This window comes from Danio rerio, chromosome 18 (assembly GCF_049306965.1).
Source record: "Danio rerio strain Tuebingen ecotype United States chromosome 18, GRCz12tu, whole genome shotgun sequence".
In the NCBI taxonomy this organism is placed as follows: Eukaryota; Metazoa; Chordata; class Actinopteri; order Cypriniformes; family Danionidae; genus Danio; species Danio rerio.
Window position 1 is genome coordinate 12,631,466 of NC_133193.1, and position 22,259 is coordinate 12,653,724.

General features: G+C 37.3%; 1 protein-coding gene across 6 annotated transcripts in view; it reads right to left on the bottom strand.

Annotated features, from left to right (window-relative positions):
* Positions 1–22,259, bottom strand: part of tspan9a (tetraspanin 9a) — a 494,333-nt gene that overhangs the window by 277,421 nt on the left and 194,653 nt on the right. For 4 of the 6 annotated variants that reach the window (XM_073929887.1, XM_073929888.1, XM_073929885.1 and 1 more), the window contains one exon: positions 20,911–20,987. The exons of 1 other annotated variant lie outside the window; for it this stretch is intronic. The gene's annotated coding sequence lies outside the window, so the exon portion shown is untranslated. Of the gene's footprint in view, positions 1–20,865; positions 20,988–22,259 lie in introns of all 6 variants that reach the window. One more of the 6 variants, XM_073929889.1, reaches the window with a different exon arrangement.

The window sequence follows — 22,259 nt, forward strand, 5'->3', positions numbered from 1 at the left end:
AACTTTGTCTTCGAAAAGCACCCTTCACACAAAACAGGTTTCATTCCAATCCAGCATTAACCAAACACAAACAAAACCTGACTAAAATACAAATGAGTCTCTGCAGTTCATCTTCAAGTGCTGCTTTATATTAAAATATCTTTATCTCTGAAAGGTCTCTGACAAATCATCGGCACAGGAAAAAAGGCGGCGTATATGTGCAACTGTGCTGTCAGAAAGGTGTGAGATGAGTTTTGGAACTTGGGCATATAGGGTGATTGGGTCATTTTACTGGTGGTCCAAAAGCGAGGTGAAAAAGAGGTGAAGTGACAAGACAGAAACCATGCCAAGATCTAGTCTGTTCCTTTGCTAGCCGTTATTGTTTTTCGACAAACTTCAGAATTCAGCAGTCAATCTAATACAACCACCAGATTGAAAATATTATTAGACTCCCTTCTCAAAAGATTTCCCCCAATTCTCAGAAACACTGTAAAGTATAAATCGATTTGACAGGTTTAAAAATGACCAGCCTGTTAAATAAAATGTTATCACACACATCGCAATGTTTTTTGTAAGAACTCATGCAATAGAGATGCTATATTGTAATACATACAAGCTAAAGCGCCTATTAAAGGCCATGGATGTTTAGTCTGTGATAGATCAATACCAGGCAAACTCAGTCCTTAGAGAGCGCCAGAATCAAATCGTCTCTCACACACAGGCTATTACGAGGGAGGAAGGCGGTCCTTTCAGAATGAGGGAATGGAGCAATTGCTCCTACGGCGGAGAACTGAGAAAGAAATAATGAGACATGGAATACAATCGTTTTATCTATCACTGCACATACAGGGCTGGCAGAATGCTTCCACAACTTTCAGGTGACATTGCTGGAGAAAGCCATGTTGAAGGTGCAGTGACACTGAAGCCAAACAATAAATAAACAGTATGGCATTTTCGCCACTAGAGGGTGCATTTTCACAACAAACAAAGCCATATCCTGTATCCTAAATCATTTACTACTCGAGTAGGTAATAAATTTTAATTTTAATTTTCAACACAATTGTTAGAAAAGTATTTTCTATACACTACCTGTCAAAGGTCTTGTTGCCTCTCCAAGATTTAGGAACAACAAATAATAACTTGACTTCTAGTTGATCATTTGGTATCAGAAGTGGCTTATTTAAAAGGCAAAAGCCTCTAGATTGCGACTTGTTTTACCAAAATAAAATATGATCATGTTTGATTTTTTATTAATTAATTAGGACAGTAAGTTCAGACTTTGCTTAGACAAAAGTCTGGTCAAAAATTAATATTGTTTATGACTCCCATGAGCTTAGACGACTGCTTTCATACATCTCTGCAATGACTCAAATAACTTCTTAATAAAGTCATCTGGAATGGCAAAGAAAGCTTTTTTTCAGGACTCCCAGAGTTCATCTGGATTCTTTGGACTCATATTTAATGCCTCCTCATTCATCTTACCCCAGACATGCTCAACAATGTTCATGTCTGGTGACTGGGCTGGCCAATTCTGAAACACATTGACATTCTTTATTTTCAAGAACTTTGATGTAGAGGCTGAAGTATGAGGAGCGCTATCCTGGTGAAGAATTTCACAGCACAATTATCTTGATACCTCAGGCTGTTGATGTTGCCATCCACTGTCTAGATCTCTTACACGCCCCCTACTGAATGTAACCCCAAACCATGATTTTTCCTTCGCCAAACTTGACTGATTTCTGTGAGAATCTCGGGTCCATGTGGGTTCCAATAGGTCTTCTGCAGTATCTGTGATGATTGGGATGCAGTTCAAACTTCTGCCACTTTTCCAAATGATCAACTAGAAGTTACAACTACAAGTTATTATAATCAACTACAAGTTATTATTTGTTGCTCTTAGAACTGGGATCAACGACAAGACTTTTGTTCGGTAGTATATACTATAAATGTGAGTAGTATGAACAGAGCTGGGATGTGTACTACATCCAACATTTGTCATTATCACTTAACCTACCCAAGTCAGCTGGATCACTTCATGCCAATTCATGAATGTCTTGTGTGGCATCATGGGATATCATTGCGTCCATTGGATGCTCAATTCAGAATCTCTCCAGATGTAGTAAATCACCCGTGTGCTTCTCACCTACTGATTTTCGAATGCTGTGAATTCCGACATACTATTTGTTTGCATTCTGTTTTTAGCACACTATAAAGTATGGAAGTATTCAATTTCTGACCCTGTCATAGTTTGATGATGCTGTTGAGTGTGGAATCATGGGAGTTATCATCTTCCTATGAGATCCTATGAGACCCCTTTAGAAATCATGTTTATGTATGAAGACGTATGAAGCAGAGTAAAGGCTGCAAGCAATCAAATTAAAATAAGTGTGCTGAAAAAATTGCTTTCGAGAGGCAAATGTGATGTGGCACCACTTTTATATCATTAAACCATTAAACAGCACTGTTTAATCTCACTAAATACATTTTAGGTTTCTGCTCTTTGCAGTCTAATATAACAACACAACAGACAAAGCATCTTTGGTTTTTTTCCTTGTTTCGGTTTGGTTTTGGATCTATAACATCATCAGCATAGCAACAAATAACACAATTATTGTCAGTAGTTAAAATTCCTTGATTTTTGAACATTTTTTTTTATTTTATTTCGGATAATGTAAGCACACGTCAGCAATAAATGAGTAAATAAAAAATAAACACTTTTATAGTGGTTATTGAATAGTTGTAATCTTACATGTCATGCCTTTAAAGAGGCTGTTCACCCAAAAATTAGAATTTATCGTCAATTTATTGATTTTTAAAAATACAATCAATTGTAAAGCATAAAATACCCAATATAGTCAACAACAACAAAAATATACAATATATATTCATATTATGGCAAAACGGATGGCTGTTGCTGAGGAACAGCCTGAGTAAACATGAGCATATTAAACAGACAAACAGTAGGATGGCAGCCAAGTGTAATAAAAGAGACTGCGTGTGTCAGAGACAGTGTGTGGTCATTTCTCTACATCAATGGATTTAAACTCTGTTCTGACATTCCGACTGTGTAAAACTGACAGCAGCTGCCAATCCAGGTTATTAAATGATTGAACAGTGACAGTGTTGTAAAAAAAATAATAATAAAAAATGATGAGATTTCAAACATAATTCAAGGAAATTTTAGCTATGACTTTGATTCTTTGTACATAACCAGTTTTATTTTATTTATTTATTTATTCAGGTCAGGTCTGGGTCAAATTAATAGTTTTTGATTTCTGTTTTAGTGTCAAGTAAATTTGTTTTCACTTTCATTTTCATGAAGATCAGGGACAAATAGTAGGACATGAAGGACATAATATAATCAGTTCATTATTATGTTGTATACACATTTATTGAAATATGTCTGATTTAAAAAGTCTTTCTCATTAGGTCAAGAATTATGAACCAACATGTAAACATAATGAAATGTCTGAAATGTAAAATATCTAGGTCTAGGTCAAATTAATGGTTTGTTTTTAGGTTTAATGCTAAGATAAGTAAATTCATTTTCACATTCATGACAATCGTGAAGATGAAGGAAAGATAATAGGACACATAATCAGTACATTATTATATCAGTATACACATATATTGAAATATTCATCATTCTATCATTTTCTTTTCAGTTTAGTTCCTTTATTCATCAGGGGTAGCCACAGTGAGAATGGACCTCCAACATATCCAGGATATGTTTTATGCAGCAATTGCCCTTTCAGCTGCAACCCATCACTGGGAAACATTCATACACTCTTGCATTAATACAATTTAGGTTATTCAATTCACCTATACTGCATGTCTTTGTACTGTGGGAAAAACCAGAGCACCTGGAGGAAACCCACGCAAACACGAGGAGAACATGCAAACTCCACACAGAAATGCCAACTGACCCAGGCGGAGCTCGAAACAACGATTTTCTTGCAGTGACCCACTGCGCCACCATGACGCTTATTGAAATATTTCAAATTTAAAAAGTTTTTATCATTAGTTTAAACTAGGCATGGGATGATAACTGCTTTTAAGGTATACCGCGGTTTGGAAAAGTCAAGGTTTTAAAACCGCCAAAATTTTTCTGCTATACCGTTCCAAAGGTATTTGTAAGATTTTTATTTGATTACGATTTTTTTTGTTTGTTTGTTTGTTTTTTAGGACATTATCTCCAGCAGAAAAGATATCCAAAGATTTTCTTTTAAATTGTACTGAAATATGTGTTTTTGAAACAAATAAAGACATTATTGATTCAAAAATGTACTTGAAGTATTTAGCCTGACATCCCAGCAGGCACACATTATCATAAAGCCGCCTTTCCACTGCACACAACATTAGGGCACGACTGTCGGAATACGCCCCCTTGTGGCAGTCGCATAGAATTATCAGTTCTGACGTGCACCATGGGAAAGCTGTTCTCGCAGTGTCCGTGTAAAAGCAGTTCTTCGTGGTTGAATGAATGAATTAATGAATACTAGAAACTCAGACCGCTAAAAGTATTGGAGGGTATGTGGAGACAACATAAAACATTATATATTTTTTACTTTATTACTTACACTTATGAATAGAAATGTTAGACTTTTTCTGATTCAAAAAATAACCAAATAAACTCCTATTTCTCATCTCGCGCACACAGACCTGCTTGTACAACACTGAAATACATCGCATCCGATCGGCCGGTCACATATGGTCTGGTCGCAGGAGTTAAAATATTTCAACGAATCCGCAGCTCAATTCGGATCCGTATTTTCCGCATAGGGAAATGATCGGAACTCCACGCAGCTCCCGGACTACTCTCCATTGGAAATGGATGACTTCCGGTCTGTCGCTTGTCGTTTGTCATGTGCAGTGGAAAGGAGGCTTAAGACATTAATATTAGGTTAGATATATGTTATGACGTCAGATGACCAAAATTCAATGTGTAGCCAACATCCAAGGACAACGTTAATTTGACGTCCGATAATGACGTCAAATGACATTGATATTAGGTTGATTTAAAGTTGAGTTGGGAAGTGAGTCAAGCCAACATCATATTGATGTCACATACTGACATTTATTCTTAAGGTATGGCAACCAAAATTCAACGTCTGATAGACGTCATAGCGGTAACGTCCACACAACATCAAGCTGTAACATCATTAGACATTGATATTTGGTTGATTTTAGGTTGGATGTTGGACATTGATGTCGGCCTGACATTGGGTTCTAATGTCTACTTGATTTTCATTTGCGAACAAAATGCAATGCCCCCAACAACGTTGGGATACAACGTCAATCTGACATCATGTTGACATCCTGTACCTGCTGGGATGATAACTGTTCAAAAATATTTTAAATGTTTCTCAAAATAAAATATGTTCAAAAAGGTTTTTTTTTTTTTTTTTTTTTTTTTTAAATCGCAGCAATTACAATACCGTGAAACTGTGATATTTTTATCCAAGGTTATCATACCATCAGAATCTTATACCAGCCCATGCCTAGTTCAAACATTATGAACCAACATGTTAACACAATTAATTGGCTGAAATGTAAAATATTGTGGAAAAAATATATCATATAATTAAATTTGGCAAAAAAATAAATAAATCAATAAATCAATAAAAGTAGTGCAACTTTATAAAAGTGGTACTCACTGCAGAGCCACTTGGGCAGAGCTGAGCTCCAGCAAGGGGGAGCTTGAGTTCCAGCTCCTCCTTCCTTGCACTTCTACTACAAGTGATGTCACTGGCGGTTGGGGTTAGGGGTGGGGTGGATGTGTGCATTAAAACAGCTTATGGGAGGAGGGGTCCCCTCATTGGAGCCCAAGTGGCTCTGCAGCGAGCAGTGTCTCACTATATAGTTGCCCCCAACCATTCTATTGAGCTTTTAAGTTAAAATTGGGCGAGTGCTGTGTTCATGCTGAAAACTCCAAAAAGAAATAGTCCTCTGAAGTGATGCAAATATTTAACCCCCCAAAAAACAGAGTGTGCTATGTTGGACACTGCATGTACTCAACTGCACGCAGCTTAAATTATGCAGCAGGCTTTCAGACTTTCCTATGATTAATGGCAAAACAACCTTCAAACACTAAAAAATGGAGTGCATAGTGCACACGAACATAGTGTAAACTAAATTGCATACTATGTAATAAAACTTGTATAAATAGACCTTCTTCTTCATTGCTTCATATAGGGCACCATAGCGACCAGCGTCTTCTGATAGGATGCTTAGAACTTCTGTTTACAGTGTTTAAATCTGGTAAATTTTAAAAATGGTTGTCAATATCGTTTTGAGTGGCTTACAGAGACGCATTGATTTTGAAAGGTGTGTGTTAAAACTGTTATAGTCTACTTCTATCAGATGCGGTTCAAGTGTGAGAGAGAAATGTTCTCCTAATTCAGTGTCTGCCGTCTGATAAGATGCTGAAATATAGTGTCAGTGTTCCTGACATGTCACTGTTATACTGTTGACAGTCACAGATATGCAACGTTAAGCCATGCAATTTCTGAAAAAAACAAAAAAAAGTAAGTTACGGATACTATCCTGGCTGATTTGCATGTTGATTCTAATCGGGAGCCGTTTATGTTTCATTTACTCAGTTCGTACTGTGTAGTATTTACCATGGTATGTGTTTTTCTCTCATTTCAAAATGCCACATTATTTTCACTTTGTGCCTTTCAATCAATGTGTTAGTGAGTCAGTACGTGTGTCGGTGTGTCAAACATTTTGGTAAAATACATTTGTTTGTGCTGGTTATATATTTGAAAACAGAGAAAATGATCACTTTTGTGATGACAATGCTCCATTTACAGTAAATGGCTGTGGCAGAGCCGTGAGCAATTCTTTGAGTAAGTGGATACTAGTATACAGTGATTACGTTTTACTTTTTTTTTTACTTTGATTTGGTTTTGGTGTTATATATATTCGTCTTTATTTTTGATTTGTTGATTTGATACTTTGTATTTTTGTAAATATATTTTTGTAAATTTTTTGGACTTTTATGGACACACACTGTATATATATATTTCTTGCACTGGACTTTATCCTTCTTATTTTGTAAATAAATACCACGTTTTTTTACACTTCCGGGTCAGGCCATTGTGTTTTGGATTTTTGCCATTGTTTTTTGTTTGGGTTTATTGTGGTGTTCAGGCCTCCAACGCCTACTAGTGGGCCCACTCGGGGTTCACAACATCACAATGACCTCTGACAATAACTCATAGATGTTACTTTTAATTCCTATTAAAATAGATTGCATTTTTTTAAAAATAATCAGTCCAGGAGGTGGCGCTGATCAACAGAAGTATTCATTCAAAGATGCTAAAAGCAAGTAAAATAGATTAAGGGCTCTATTTTGATGATCTAGGTGCAAATTCTAAAGCGCATGGCGCAAAAGCATTCATCAAAATGCACTTAAGCTATTTTAAGGATGGAAAAAATATGGTCTGCGCCCCGGCGCATGGTCTAAAAGGGTTGTACGTATTCTCCTAATGAGTTATGGATATGTTTTGAGCATAATAAAACCAATCAGAATCTCATCTCCCATTCCCAGGATAAAGAATGAGCCTCCTTCATTCGGCCTCTTTACTTTCTCTTTACTTTACTCATTTACTTTTATGTACGCACTCCACTGAAGACATCTGTTAGCTCACATATTTAATTTAGTTTGTTAAACACAAAGATTTGTTTCAGAACTATTTCTAAATTCAGTTCTAATTTCAAGAAAACGAATAAATGAACAATAATAGCAAAGTGTGTTCAAAAAACCATATGGTGATGCGTACGTCTCTAAAACCCGACAGATGGACAAATCTAAACTTGTTTTTATTAAAACAAATATAAATATCCTTATAATAAATAATACGAATAATAATAATAATAATATTATAATAAAAAAGCAAATTGGCATGAAGAGGGCATGGAGCTAACATGCTCTGTACTGAACCAGTTTTTACTTGGTCAATGTTAGTCTATTTCAGTTCCTCAAAATAGCTATGGGCCAACAATAAGCCTTACAACACCTCCTTTATAGACCGACACAGCCATGAGTCCACAAAGTGGTGCAAATGGATTTGCTATTTAAACATTGTAGATGCAAAATTAGGGTTGCGCTGATCTGAAAATAGCAACAAATCACGCAAAACAGGTCTTGCGCCCTATTGCGCAAGGTGTATGGTAAGGATGTTTCAAAGCTGTTCAAATGTGACTATTTATTCGTATCAAGTTGCTGACCAAAAGTTCAAAGCATCCTCCTTACACATAAACACAAAAGCAAAATGGGTAATTTTGCGTTCTACGAAAAATGTCAATAAAACATAAACAGAAGATGCAAAATGACCGCTATTGAGATGAAGAAAAATGCTAGGGGGCCCAGTACCCAACTCTGTATATACCTGCAAAAAACACATTTCCTGAAACAAAAAGGCTGATTATGACACTGTACAGGCAGTTATTGCAAAGTGCAATTATTACATGAATTAACATCTTCATAGTTCATCCATTAATTAATTCATTCATTCATCATCTGCCACTTTTCCGGGGCCGCAGTCTTAGGAAAGAACCCCAGACTTCCCTATCCCCAGACACTTCCTCCAGCTCATCCGGGGGGATCCCGAGGCGTTCCCAGGCCAGCCGAGAGACATAGTCCCTCCAGCGTGTCCTGTGTCTTCCCCGAGGCCGCCTCCCGGTGGGACATGCCTGGAACACCTCCCTAGTTAGGCGGAACAGGTGGTGGTCGAAGGTTAGGACCATGACAACCCGATCGTCGGGCTTCATAGTTCAAAAATAAGCAAACAAATAAATAAATAAATAGCGACCTATCGTGCTATTTATTTCACTTTCAATTCCAGGCATTTGGTTGAAGCAGTTAAGGTTCCACAAATCGGAAGCAAAGAAGAAATTAACCTAGTGTTCCAGCTCAAACTCCCTTTGCATATTTATAAAATGGAAATGGACTGGCAATGAGAAACAGTGAGGCTGCTACAAAGCTTCATTTGTGCCTTGCATAGCTTTATCCCAAGACAAAGATATCCACTCTGTCTGACTCAATGAGCGCTAATTAAACTCACGACAATGAAAATTAGCTTGTCAGTTTATCGTTTTTGCCATTTATTATCATTCTGTTTCTCGGTTTCACATAAACAAAGGCTATAACATGTTTAAACAATTTCAGTTGTTCTGCTTGTGCGAATGAACGAGTCTCCTTAAATTGTGGCTAAATGAACATGACCATGCAAGCGTATCAAACTTCATCACTACTCCCAGGACAATGAAAACCAATGCAGGAAACCAATTTAGGGCTAAATGAATATCCTCAGAGGGAAAGGGACATGCTTTTGTCTTCCCACACAAACACAAACTTTACCATTTCTAGCTTCTGCAGCACAATCACACACGCCTCTGCGACATGACATCCACAAATAAACCCAATCTTACGAATCTTTAGCCTAATCAGGCATCCCCTCCTGCATCATTAATTACTCTGCTGTATAAATAAATGCTGAGTGAATGAGTATTTCCGCCTGTCTTTGTGTCCAGGGCCTCTCTGCCATTTTTTTTTCAGACAGTAATTCATCGTCTCCCCAGCCGAAACGTAGTCAATCAATACCCAATTAAGCCGAGTCTGCCGTTTTCCCTTGAGTAAGTGTCCATGAGACAAAGTGCTGGAGGTACATTTAAATGCAAATGGTGTATGATGCTGTTTTTACACTTGGTTTGATAGTTTGGGCTCAATCTCTTGCATTTGCAAGTCTCAATTCACACACCGTATAGTCTTTGTGTCCGAACCAGTGGCGAGCATGACTGCGAGTATAAACAGAAGCTGAGACAGATAATGAATTATTGAAGACAGAGAAGATACTTGTGTGACTGCATTATTTAACTGTTTCTTTCTAAGAATTTGGAATCTTTTACCGTGTCTTTTATTTGATTTTTTTACTACTTTTAAAATGTCAGGAACATATTGTCTTATCCATGGTCCCACACTTTGAATACTAATCTTAAAAAAAATAAATGCAAATAAAAAGAGGCTTTGTATGATTTTGTAAGTGAAAAATATTGTAATCTTTATGAGATTAAAAGAAAAAAACTAAAGAAAAGTGTTAACTCACTGGCCACTTTATTAGGTACACCTTACTAGTATCAAGTTGGACCCCCTTTTGCCTTCAGAACTGCCCTAATTCTTCGTGGCAGACTCAACAAGGTACTGGAAAATTCCTCTGAGATTTTGGTCCAAATTGACATAATAGCATCACGCAGTTGCTGCAGATTTGTCGGCTACACACCCATGATGCGAATCTCCCATTCCATCACATCCCAAAGATGCTCTATTGGATTGAGGTCTGGTGACTGTATAGGTCATTTGAGAACAGTGAACTTATTGTCATGTTTAAGAAACCAGTTTGAGATAATTCGTGCTTTATGGCATTGTGCATCATCCTGCTGAAAGTAGCCATCAGAAGATGGGTACACTGTGGTCATACAGGGATGGACATAGTCAGCAACAATACTCGGGTAGGGTGTGGCATTGATTAGATTTCATGTTAGATTTCATGTTATTGAAGACTCATCAGACCATGCAACGTTTTTCCAATTTTCTATTGTCCAATTTTGGTGAGACTGCGCAAATTGTAGCCTCTGATTCCTGTTCTTAACTGACAGGAGTGGCACTGTGTGGTCTTCTGCTGTTGTAGCCCATCTGCCTCAAGGTTTTAAGTGTTGTGCTTTCAGAGATGCTCTTCTGCATATATCAGTTGCAACGAGTGGTTATTTGAGTTACTGTTGCTTTTCTATCAGCTATAACCAGTCTGGCCATTCTCCTCTCCTCTGGTTGTGCATGAAAATCCCAGTAAACCAGCATTTTCTGAAATACTCGAACCGTCCGTCTGGCACCAACAACCATGTCTTGACCAAGTCTATATGCCTAAATGCATTGAGTTGCTGCCATGTGATTGGCTGATTAAAAATCTGCGTTAACGAGAAGCTGGACAGGTATACCTAATAAAGTGGCTAGTAAGTGTATATTACTAAGAGATGAAATAAGAGAAATTAGAGGACAAGTGAATAAGGTAATGAACGACCAATGTAAATTAATGCAGAATATTTTTGGTATTTTGATTCTTTCTAAAAAAGACATCACATTGCTCACATTAATATCAACATCAACAATTTTCATTAAATGACATATATTAACCGTAGAACAGCAACCTCTTCTTGAAATTTTCCTAAGAAAAAGTCCTATGCAAATAATTCTGGAAATGACAAAAAAAAAAAAAAAAAAATGGGGAGAAAATGTTCACTACAAAGTGTTATAAAAAAATGCATGTTGCAACACAGGATCATTGTGGATACGTGCCCAGGACAACATTTCTGGAGATTGTGAAATATGTACCCAGCACTATGGGGCGGTATGATGCTCCCGACAGCTTCTGTTCCTTTTTGCGATACCGCTGACTGCTTACAATGGACTTGGGATGCAGCATGAACTGTGACAATTGGGTTTGAGTCCATGGAAGAACAATCCCAGAAACCAGGTAAAACATAAGCAAAAATGAACAAAAAAATAAATCACTGGCTGAAAACGTGGCCAAATCAAGCGGCATCTTTTCTTTTTTAGATTGCTTTTGAAAACACTATCGGCTGGATTTAGGTAAGTGTGGATCAGTCTGTCAGTCTGATTGGATAAAATGCATGTTTCAACCTCTGGTGGATTTATGCAAGGAGACAACACACAAATGACACATAGGAGAGAAATCGTAACTGGCTTGATTGGTTGGAAGTTGTGGAGCTAAGCATTGATGGATTTGCTCTTCAATGTTTGGACTTTCAGCAATGAAAATTAAATCACACTGAACTGAACTAAACTGAAATTTAACTTTAAAAACTGGACTGACACAGTTTCAGTTTATTAGAACATCTATGTTAAGCTACTTTGACACAATCTACATTGTAAAAGAGCTATAGAAATAAACATGAATTGAATTGAATTGAAACTTAAAATCAGGGTCGGAGTGGGACTCCTTTTCAGCCCTGGAGATTCAAGCCTAAGACCGGCCCACCTCTGTTCACGACTGACCATTTTCTAACTGACTGAATTCAGTTTCTAATTACACTACCACGTATTTTTTTTTTGAGAAAACAGCTGCTTTAGAACTTCAAATGTTCAACAACCCTAACAGTATTATGTCTTAAAAAATATTTTAAAAAATAATAAAAAATCAGACGAGGATCAAACCCGGGTCCACAGTATCATAACCTAACGTGCTAACCACTGGACCACAACAGCTGTGCAGTGAAAGGTGGCCCGTCTGAATTAAATCATCATTACCCTCACCAGGCTGCGAGAAAATAGATAAAAAGAGCAGAGCTGCGGTAAAATAATTAATAAGAAGACTGTGGTCAAGTAAAAAAAATTATTAATTTAAAAAGTGTGATTGCTGAGAGCAACAGATTCTTGAGCTAGGGACACCGGCCCTCGCGGCCAAAAAACGGACTGGCCCACCGGGAATTCTCCCGGTCCTCCTGATTAGCCAATCCGGGCCTGCTTGAAATCCTCAAAATGTATGCACAGGATGGTTGATTCGCAAATAAATAAAAACTGCAAGTAGATGTACATCTGGGTATGTTTTTTGCGGCCTCCAGAAATGTAAACCTGGATATGTATCCACAATGAGTCTGTGTTGGCATAATCTGTGATGAAAATAATGTTGAGGTAGCAATTTGTGTAACTTTGAAAACGAGAAACAATCTAATTAAATGTTTTAATTAAATGGAAAGTTACACAAAAGTTTTTTTTTTATGACATACATTTTCTAAACGGGCCAAATGTTCTCTGTGTGATATTTTTATAAGTTCATAACTTGTAATGAGCTTATACAGTACATTTTATACGTGCTTCTAAAGACCACAAGAAAATCCTCAGTGGCACAAACAACTGAAGATCTCCTGCAAGAAGCATTTCTACCACCTTTATTGAACTTGAACGGTTGCATCTTTTGACATTATGTCCTGTTTTTAGTTCATTTAGATGACACCAACATGAAATAACCTCTAGTATGAAAGCACCCTAAAATGATACTACTGCCTCTAGAAGACCTTGTTTGGTTCTCTAGGTTTGAGTTACGTGTGACCTCTCTGTACCGAAGCTGTGCCGCATACCTGTGGTTAGGGTGGAACGGCCAGCGCAACGCAGAGATAGTGATATTTAAGTGACCTCCACTGTCAATATGCTGATCTACCAGCTGAATACACATGAAAACAGATAGGTATATATAAACTAGCATATGCATACAGACCACATCCTGTTACAAAAGCCTAATGTAAAGTGACTCCTTAACTAGTCAAGGCATGCTCAGGAAATGCATTGTGATGCTCATTAACCAACACTTAAGCTACACTTATTGTCCTTATTACAGACACACCCCTGGGTGCATCCTGAGGTTAAGTGTCTTGCTCAAGGGCACAGTAGAGTTAGCTCAAGCCATCTGTATAGAACACAATATTGTTTTGTATTGGTATCAAGTTTATTGGCAGGACAGTGGCCCACACAATGTTTTGAGCTGTAATATTTTGTATCACCGGTTAAGTGTTTTGCTCAAGGGCACAACAGAGATGTTTCTTGGCTTGCTATTTGTAGAACTCAAGCCTCTCTTATGAAACAATATTATATTGTGAGGGGAGCAATATATATTTGTGGTACAGTCATTCACAAGCCTTTGTTTTTAGCTTAAATGTTTTGTAGCAGTGGCAAATTAAAGCATGTGAATATAAAGTTGCAGCTTCAATGAGAAGCTTTTGGCATGCTGTGCTTTAGTGTGTATCATTCTCAGCATGCTAAAACTCTCTGTCAGATGCATCTCTAGATTTATTGATTTTTTTTTTCATATTTATTCATACATGCACTATCATAAGGATTAATTATTACGAATAATTTTGGGCTTGAGTGTGTGTGTGTGTGTGTATATAAGAAAGAAGCAAAGTCCGCATGTGTTTAGCGTTTTACCTTATTGCAAACACAACAGCAGTCTGGTAGTGATTGCGTTGCTTTTTTTCATGGTTAATTATTGTGATATCCCAATCGTAACAGAGATATCTCTGTATATGGATGGCATTTCATGTCACGTTCAGCCTTATAATCTTAAAGTGTGAGCAAAATCAGCTGTTTTGTCATTACATTAGACATTACGCTATAGAGTCATTCAAACATTCGCTCTAAAGTGAATTAGTAACTGCTTCTGCTGTTCTGACGTCAGCTGCAGATGTGAATGAATGGCGGAAGAAAGTCATTTATAATTAAAAGAGGTTTTTCGACTCTCCATGTTTGATTTTCTTATTTATATACACAAATGTGCCGTTGAGCTGTTGTAAAAACGCAATATCGAACTCATAGAAGTGCGATATGGCTGTATATCAGCACTGGTGGGACACTAAGGCACTTGGCCTACGGCCTCATGCAACGCACGCCTCCCACCAGTGCTGATATACAGCCATATCACACTGCTACTAGGGATGGGCCGATAGACGATGCCATCGTAGATCGCCGATGGCCAATTGACAACAATTGTTGAAAAATACACACTTAAGCCCTGTTTACACTAATATGTTTTAGTGTTAAAATGGCATTTTAGAACAAAAATGATCCACATCCACACTGTTTTACCTAGCATTTCTGAACAGCCTTCTTTCCGCTGAAAACGCACATCACTTGACACCAGACACACACAGACAGGTAGAGCCACACACACACAGCTACACACTGTCATGTGCTCCTCTGAGCTCCAGGCAGGGAGCAGAGGCCGTCAGACAGTTTATCAAGGATGTACCACTGGATCGCCTCTCACTGTAGTTGTTAAACGTGAAATTCAGACATCCCAAGTCTCCTGGAAGTTCCAGGAGTCTCTTTGCATCACTTGCGGGACTCATAATGCCCGCAAACGAGTGATAATCTCCCTCCCGGTCCTCAAATAATTTGCGCACCCTTCTCACCCCCGGATCCCTCCTCGCCCTTCAGACACATGACATTGCGCGCACTTTATCTTTATCTTTATCATATATATATATATATATATATATATATATATATATATATATATATATATATATATATATATATATATTGTAATTTGGGAGAAGCCGGTGTCAAAAAAAAAATGCTGGTTGAATAAAAGTAAGAATTTTCCAGGGGTATGGATAAAAAATAATAATAATAAAATACATATATAAATTGTTTTAGGTTTGATCCACTTAAATTCACAAAAACAATTAATTTGACAAACCTAATTTGTTTTGGAACAACATAAAAAATTGTGTAGAACCGAGCATTTTAACAGTGTGTGGAAAAAATACATATCTGAGCAACATGAAGACAAGGCCTCAAAATTTATTACAAGCAGCCTGGACGAGAGAATCTGTGAAAAAGCTTGGTTATTCCCAGTAACCAGTGGTGAAAATTTACCAAAAGTGGTTTGAGGATGAACAATAACAACAACATGAGGATCACAAAGGCTATAGCATCTGGTCTGAGACCAAATAAGATCTACTATGGCACAAGTCACACAAAATATTAATGAATATTATGCTAGAATTGTGTCATAACAAACACAGCATTTCATTTTGTTGTGTACAGGCTTGATCAAAGTGCCTATGTCCAAACTCCCAGTAGTACCAAAAATGGGCACACAAACATCAGAACTGAGCCTTGGAGCAGTGGAAGAAAGTTGCTGAGCAGACAGGTTCACTTTCTTTTATATCATGTTGACAGTTACTGTATTTGTGCACTTTCTAGCCTGTGAAGTCCTATGATTGTGGGATTATGGTTACTATGACAGGCTATCAGAGTGAGTGTGAGTTCTGTTGGGAATCCCTAGATCCAGCCATTCATGTGGAGCAGGTACGCCCCTTCATGAAAATGGTGTTCCCTGGTGGAAGTGGTCTCTTTCAGCAGGATAATGCTACACTGCACACATTGTTCTAGAATGTTCTGAAAAGCACAATGAAGGGCTCAAGGTGTTGCCCTGGCCTCCAGTGACCCACATTTTTTTTTCAATCTAATTGAGCAAGTGCTAGACCAACAAGACTGATCCAGCTGCAAGAAGCATCTGCTGCTAACATCTTGGTGCTAGAAACAAGACACCTTCAGGCCTACAAAGTCCATTTGCCTTGATCCTTCCATGCTGTTTCATCAGCAACAAGATCAACAGAATATCAGGCAAGTGGCCATACCTTTTTATTAATAATATCTGTGTAAACTATATACATTTATTTATATGTTTTAGGCAATAAGTGATATAGGCTGACATCTTGATGTGAATTTTTAAGAGCCCGATTACAAAAAAAAAAAATGTTAACAAATACAGTGGAAACACCAACAGATTTATTTTCATTTGAGTTAGTCCCTTATTTATCAGGGGTTGCCACAGTGGAACCACCAACTATTCCAGCATATGTTTTGCACAGCGGATGCCCCTCCAGCCACAACCTAGTACTGGAAAACACTTATACACTCTCCCATTCACACAGTATGGTCAACTTAGTTCATCAATACACCTAGCGCATGTATTTGGATTGTGGGGAAACTGGAGTATCTGGAGGAAACATACACCAACACGAGGAGAACACAGAAATGCCAACTGGTCTAGCTGGGACTTGATCCAACGACTTTCTTGCTGCAAAGTGACAGTGCTAACCACTGTGGCACCCCCCATAATTATAAACAAATTGCAATTTTTGAGTTTATTTTCTGTCTTTAAAAAATAGTTCACCTTAGATCCAATATAACCCCATCGTTTACTCACCATCAAGCTATCCTTTGTGTATTTGACTTTCTTCTGTCAGATGAACACAATCAAAGTAGTTGTTATCCTGGCATATAATGATTTAAGGTAGTGGATTTACTTTTTGTTGTCAAACTAAACCAATTTCTGCCAGGGGGTTACACGTGAATTATGAATTGGATCAATATGGATCAATATTCATTCATTTTCCAAGGCAGGGTCCCAAGGGAAGCAGTCTTAAGAGAGAACCCTAGACTGCCCTCTTTCCAGACACTTCCTCCAGCTCGTTCCCAGGCCAGTTGAGAGACATAGTCTCTACAGCATGTCCTGGGTATTCCCCGAGGCCTCCTCCCTTTGGGACATCCCTGGAACTCCCTCCTAGGTAGTCATTCAGGAGGCATCTGAATCAGATGCCCGAGCCACCTCAGCTGACTTCTTTCAAAAGAGCAGTGGTTCTACTCTGACCTCCTCCCGGAGGAGGAGCTCCTCATCCTATCTATAAGGGTGCACCCTATAAGGTTCCACCCTGCGAAGGAAACTTATTTCGGCCACTTGTGTCTAAGATCTTGTCCTTTTGGTCATGATCCAAACCTCATGACCATAGGTGAGAGTAGGGATGTAGATTGACCAGTAATTCAAAACCTTTGCCACAATTCTTTACCACAACCGACCAATACATCGACTACATTACTGCTGCCACAGCACCGATCCACCTGTCAATCTCATGTTCCATCCTTCCACCACACATGAACTAAACCCCAAGATACTTGAACTCCTCCATCTGGGGGAAGGGCTTTCCTCCAACCTAGAGATGGCAAACCATCTCTTTAATGGTGGAGCACCATGGCCTAGGACTTGGAGGTGTTGATTAATATGTTTTTGTAGCAAAAATGTTTCTAGTTTTCGAATTATAAACTAAAATAACTTACTAATGTGGGTTATGCAAGACTGAGGTATACAACATCGAATGATGCTCCAGTAATAGACGCAGTAATAGTCTTCAGAAACCACTTTCCACACAGTTTGTTTATTGCAGATAAAGACGATAAGCAAGAAATCTTATGTTACTGTATAAGGTTATACAGTATATTACTCTTATAATACCACAAAAATGTGTCTACACATCCTATTTCGAACAAAAATTGTTAATTACTGATAAAATTTTAAACTATTCCAATGGTGTTTATCTGATAGAAGTTTTTTGCTGCCCTGTCCTGTCTTTTACTTTTCCAGTCCTATCCCGTGTCCTGACTTCCCTGGCCTGCTCTTCTAAAGTTTACACTGCTTACTCTCAGTATCTACCTCTGGTTTTGTTCACTGTTACTCGTACAACTGGCTGGCTGTTTATTCGGTGCCTCCTGTCCTTACCTTACCATGCTATTGTCCCTACTGATTGGATCCTGTCATCCCCTTGTCTGTCTACTTGTGCTAAATTCCATCAATATACACTTTTGTTTGATTCTTTGCTACATTAGATCTGCTTTCTTGCAATCAACCATGACAGAGGATGGCTTGAGGGTGGGTAAATATATTTCTTTAAGGGTGGTATTCATTTTTAGGCAAACTATTCCTTTAAAGCAAGGGTGTCCAAACTTGGTCTTGATGGGCTAGTGTCCTGTATAATTTAGCTCCAACTTCCTGCAAAACACCTCCCTGGAAGTTACTAGTATACCTAGAAAGAGCTGGTTCAGGTGTGTTTTAACTGAGGTTGAAACAAAAATATGCAGGACACTGCCCCTTAAGGACCGAGTTTGGACACTCCTGCTTCAACTTGTCTGCAAATGATACTGATATGGCTGTCAATTGATCGTGCAATACAAAAATATTCTTGACTGAAATATTTATTAACTACTAAAATATAAGTGACAACACTATGATTATTATAGTTAAAATATGAAAGTCATATATCTTTCCAAGGCATTCATTATATTACGATATTAGTCCATGTCCAAAAAAGCATGGTATTAAGTGGAGCATTTTACTCTTCTGCTAGAACAGTACCCAATTAGTCACTTTTAAACCACTACACCACCCAATCCAGCATAACACAACATGTTCAGTCTACATACACACTTACTGGCAACACTATCTCAACACTTACAGGCGCACAACACATAAATGTATCCCTAGCCGTGCTGACGCCGGCCGGTCCAGCTCCCCTTTGATCTATTGCTGCAGGTTATCCGGCCTCACACTAATTTTAGCCGGCCTGTTTGGCTACACTAACCTTGATGTGCCAGCCTTCAGGCGGTTAAGAGAACAACTAGAGCACCTTTACAGACACAGGCACACATACACTTGCTTTGCATTTAAGGAGCTCCAGAGAGAGTGAGAGGTCCTGTTAGATCACATGCACTATTTTTACAAAGCACACCGCTTGCAGAAGCACTATGTCGTCAAATATCAGAGCATGAGTCTCATATGAGGCTCAATCAAGAGGCGTAGGACTATCTATAGAGGATCGGGCTATTCATAGAGCTCAGGGAGGCAGCAAAAGATGATTTAGGATACGTTTGAGAATCTCTATAAATCATGTCAGCATTATGTGGTAGTATGGGAAGACATCGTTTTATAGATTTCAACGCTAATCAGAGAATAATGTGATTTATGATGCTTTGGGGCCAATCTGCGATACCCCTTGAATCGGAATGGATGCTTATAATTCATGGAAAACTCTGAAAGGAAAACTCCACTTTTCTTGGAAATAGGCTTATTTTGCAAGTCTCCTAGAGCTAAATTGTTGAGCTTTACCATTTTTGAATCCTTCCAGCCAAACTCTTGAGTCTGGCAAGAGCCTTTTTAGCTTAGTTAAGCAAAAATTGTTGAATCGAAATAGACCATTAGCATTTCTCCCATATTTTCAAAAAATATTTTAGATAATATTAATATTTTAATCTTGACTATTCTGTAGTAACATTGTATACTCAGATAAAAAGTTGCTAGTTTCTAGGTGAATACTACTAGGAAAGTAGGGTTGTCATGACACTGGAATTTGGTGCCAATCGATACTGGAGCATTTTAAAGCCACGATTCATCCCTTCTTTGACAGCTTAAAGACAAACCAACTGATCGACATGACTTTGAATGCTCCAGTGTCCCTGTATCTGTGTTTACACTCAGTAAATAGAAGTGAGTTTGGTGAACTGATGACCTTCCCGGCCAAGCAGAGTCGTTTCTGTTGAGCATGTGAACACAATGGCAAATCAGTGTTTAAGAACATGCTCAGCGGAACTCAAACGTTCATGGTAAATGAACGTTTTTGAAATTTCAGTAGCGATTGGTACTGAATTCCAGTATCATGACAACCCTACTAGGAACTAAACTTTCATTTCGCATAATAATCAAGGACATTTAGCTTCAAAGATGTTAAAGCTTAACTCTATGGGAGTTGTAAAATGAGCTTAATCAGCATATGTCATCTTAAGATTGTTAAAGTTCTTACTAGAGAAGGTCGGTTCACTTGATTATGCCCATAGGCAAAATATCAGTAAAACTCTGAACACAATGATATCATAGATTTTCTTCTTACAATAAAAGCAAGCTAAGAAAATGTCAAGGCCCAGGGCTGAAGGTCAAACTAACACATATGTACATTTATTAATTTTACTTCGGCTTAGTCCTTTATTTATCAGAGGTAACCACAGCGAAAGGAACCGCCAACTATTCCAGCATATGTTTTACACAGCGGATGCCCTTCTGGCCACAACCCAGTAATGAGAAATACCCTTTCACTCTGACTTTCACACACAATCGTATACTAAGGGTTATTTATGTTTACCCAATTCATTTATGTTTTGTTTACCCAGTTCCCCTGATATCTTTGAACTTTGGGGGAAAATGGAGCACCCAGAGGAAACCCACACAAACATAAAGAGGACATACAAACGCCATACAGAAATGTCAATTTGCCCAGCCGGGACTCAAAACAGCAATCTTCTTGCTGTGAGGCAAAAGTACCAATCACTGAACCACTCCTGTATACATTCTATTTAAAAAAAACAAAACTAATCTTTAACAGAAAGCTGGCATTTCATTGCATTTTGTACATACTGATTTCAATCTTTTTTGTTTCTACAGATGGTCAATCTCGTTTTTTAATCATAACAAGTCATACTGAACAAAGAAACAGGTGTTGTGCTTATGGAAATGGTTGTCTTACCTCTTCAGTTCACCACAATTCACGGATGGCTGTTGTCTATCCAAGAAAAAAGAAGGCAATTTAAAGAAAGCAGGTCCCTGAAAAACGAAACAAAATCATTGCTATAAATAATGAATGCACTATAAAATAGAGGGGAAAATATGTTTTTAGGAAACAGTTCACCACAGAATGAAAAGTGACTAACATTTTACTCATCAAGTAGTTCAAGACCTCTTTGAATTATTTTTTTTCTTCCATTGAATACAAAAGAAGATGTTTTAGAAAAAATTGTTGGTATAAAGTCGTAATTGACTGGCTGGCTTGGAAACAAAATACTGTAAAAGTCAAAAGCTACTGGTAACTTTCTTCAAAAAATCTTCTTTTGTGTTGAAGAGAACAAAGTAATTGACATATCTTTGGAAAAAAGTGGAAGGTTAGAAATTCATTACTTTTTTGTGGGCTGAACAATCCTTTCAAGCAAAAAAATAAATAAAATACAATAAAATAAACAAATATACAAAAAAATAGATAACAGCACAAGATACAAATCAAAATATACTGTTCACTGGTATACACTTCATTAAAAGTCCCTGACAGCGTTATGCATAATTCATAGGTGCACGTTTTTGAAAATCAAAAATTTTCTTTTATAATGCTCATAGCCAAGGTCATGTGCAGAGGGAACATACTAATAAGCAGCAACCAATATCTTAACAATATAGTACAAAAAATTCTGATTTGTCAAAATGCATTTTATGTCTGCAAGTGATGTGGATAGCTTCTCTAGTAGTTTGAAATCATTTATATTTTGTTTTCATTATTATTTTCCACCATGCTTTTAGCTTTATTATTAATACACTATGTTCATTTTGCAGTTTTATTATAATTAATTTACATTTTTTAAACAAACTAGTAAAAGTAACATTGTATTTATTTTAGAGGCACATCTGTGGAACCAGATGGCTAAACATTAGCTCAAACAGCTACAAACAAAAGTCTAAAAATTGTATCTGTTTGCACCTGGCTACTTCCTTCCATGGGTAATAAATACATCAAATTTCAAAATAAAGGTCTCTATTCAAAAATATGTATATATGAATATTCAAATTATTAAAATAGTTCACTTAATATATATATATATATATATATATATATATATATATATATATATATATATATATATATATATATATATATATATATATATATATATATATATATATATATATATATATCCTTACACAAATAAAGAGACTCTAATTACAAACATTTAAAATTTAAAGCAAATACTTAAACATACACAAATAATAATTCACACAAACCTATTAATATTCAATCAATTAAATGAGTCCACTTAGCCTAAAAAATAA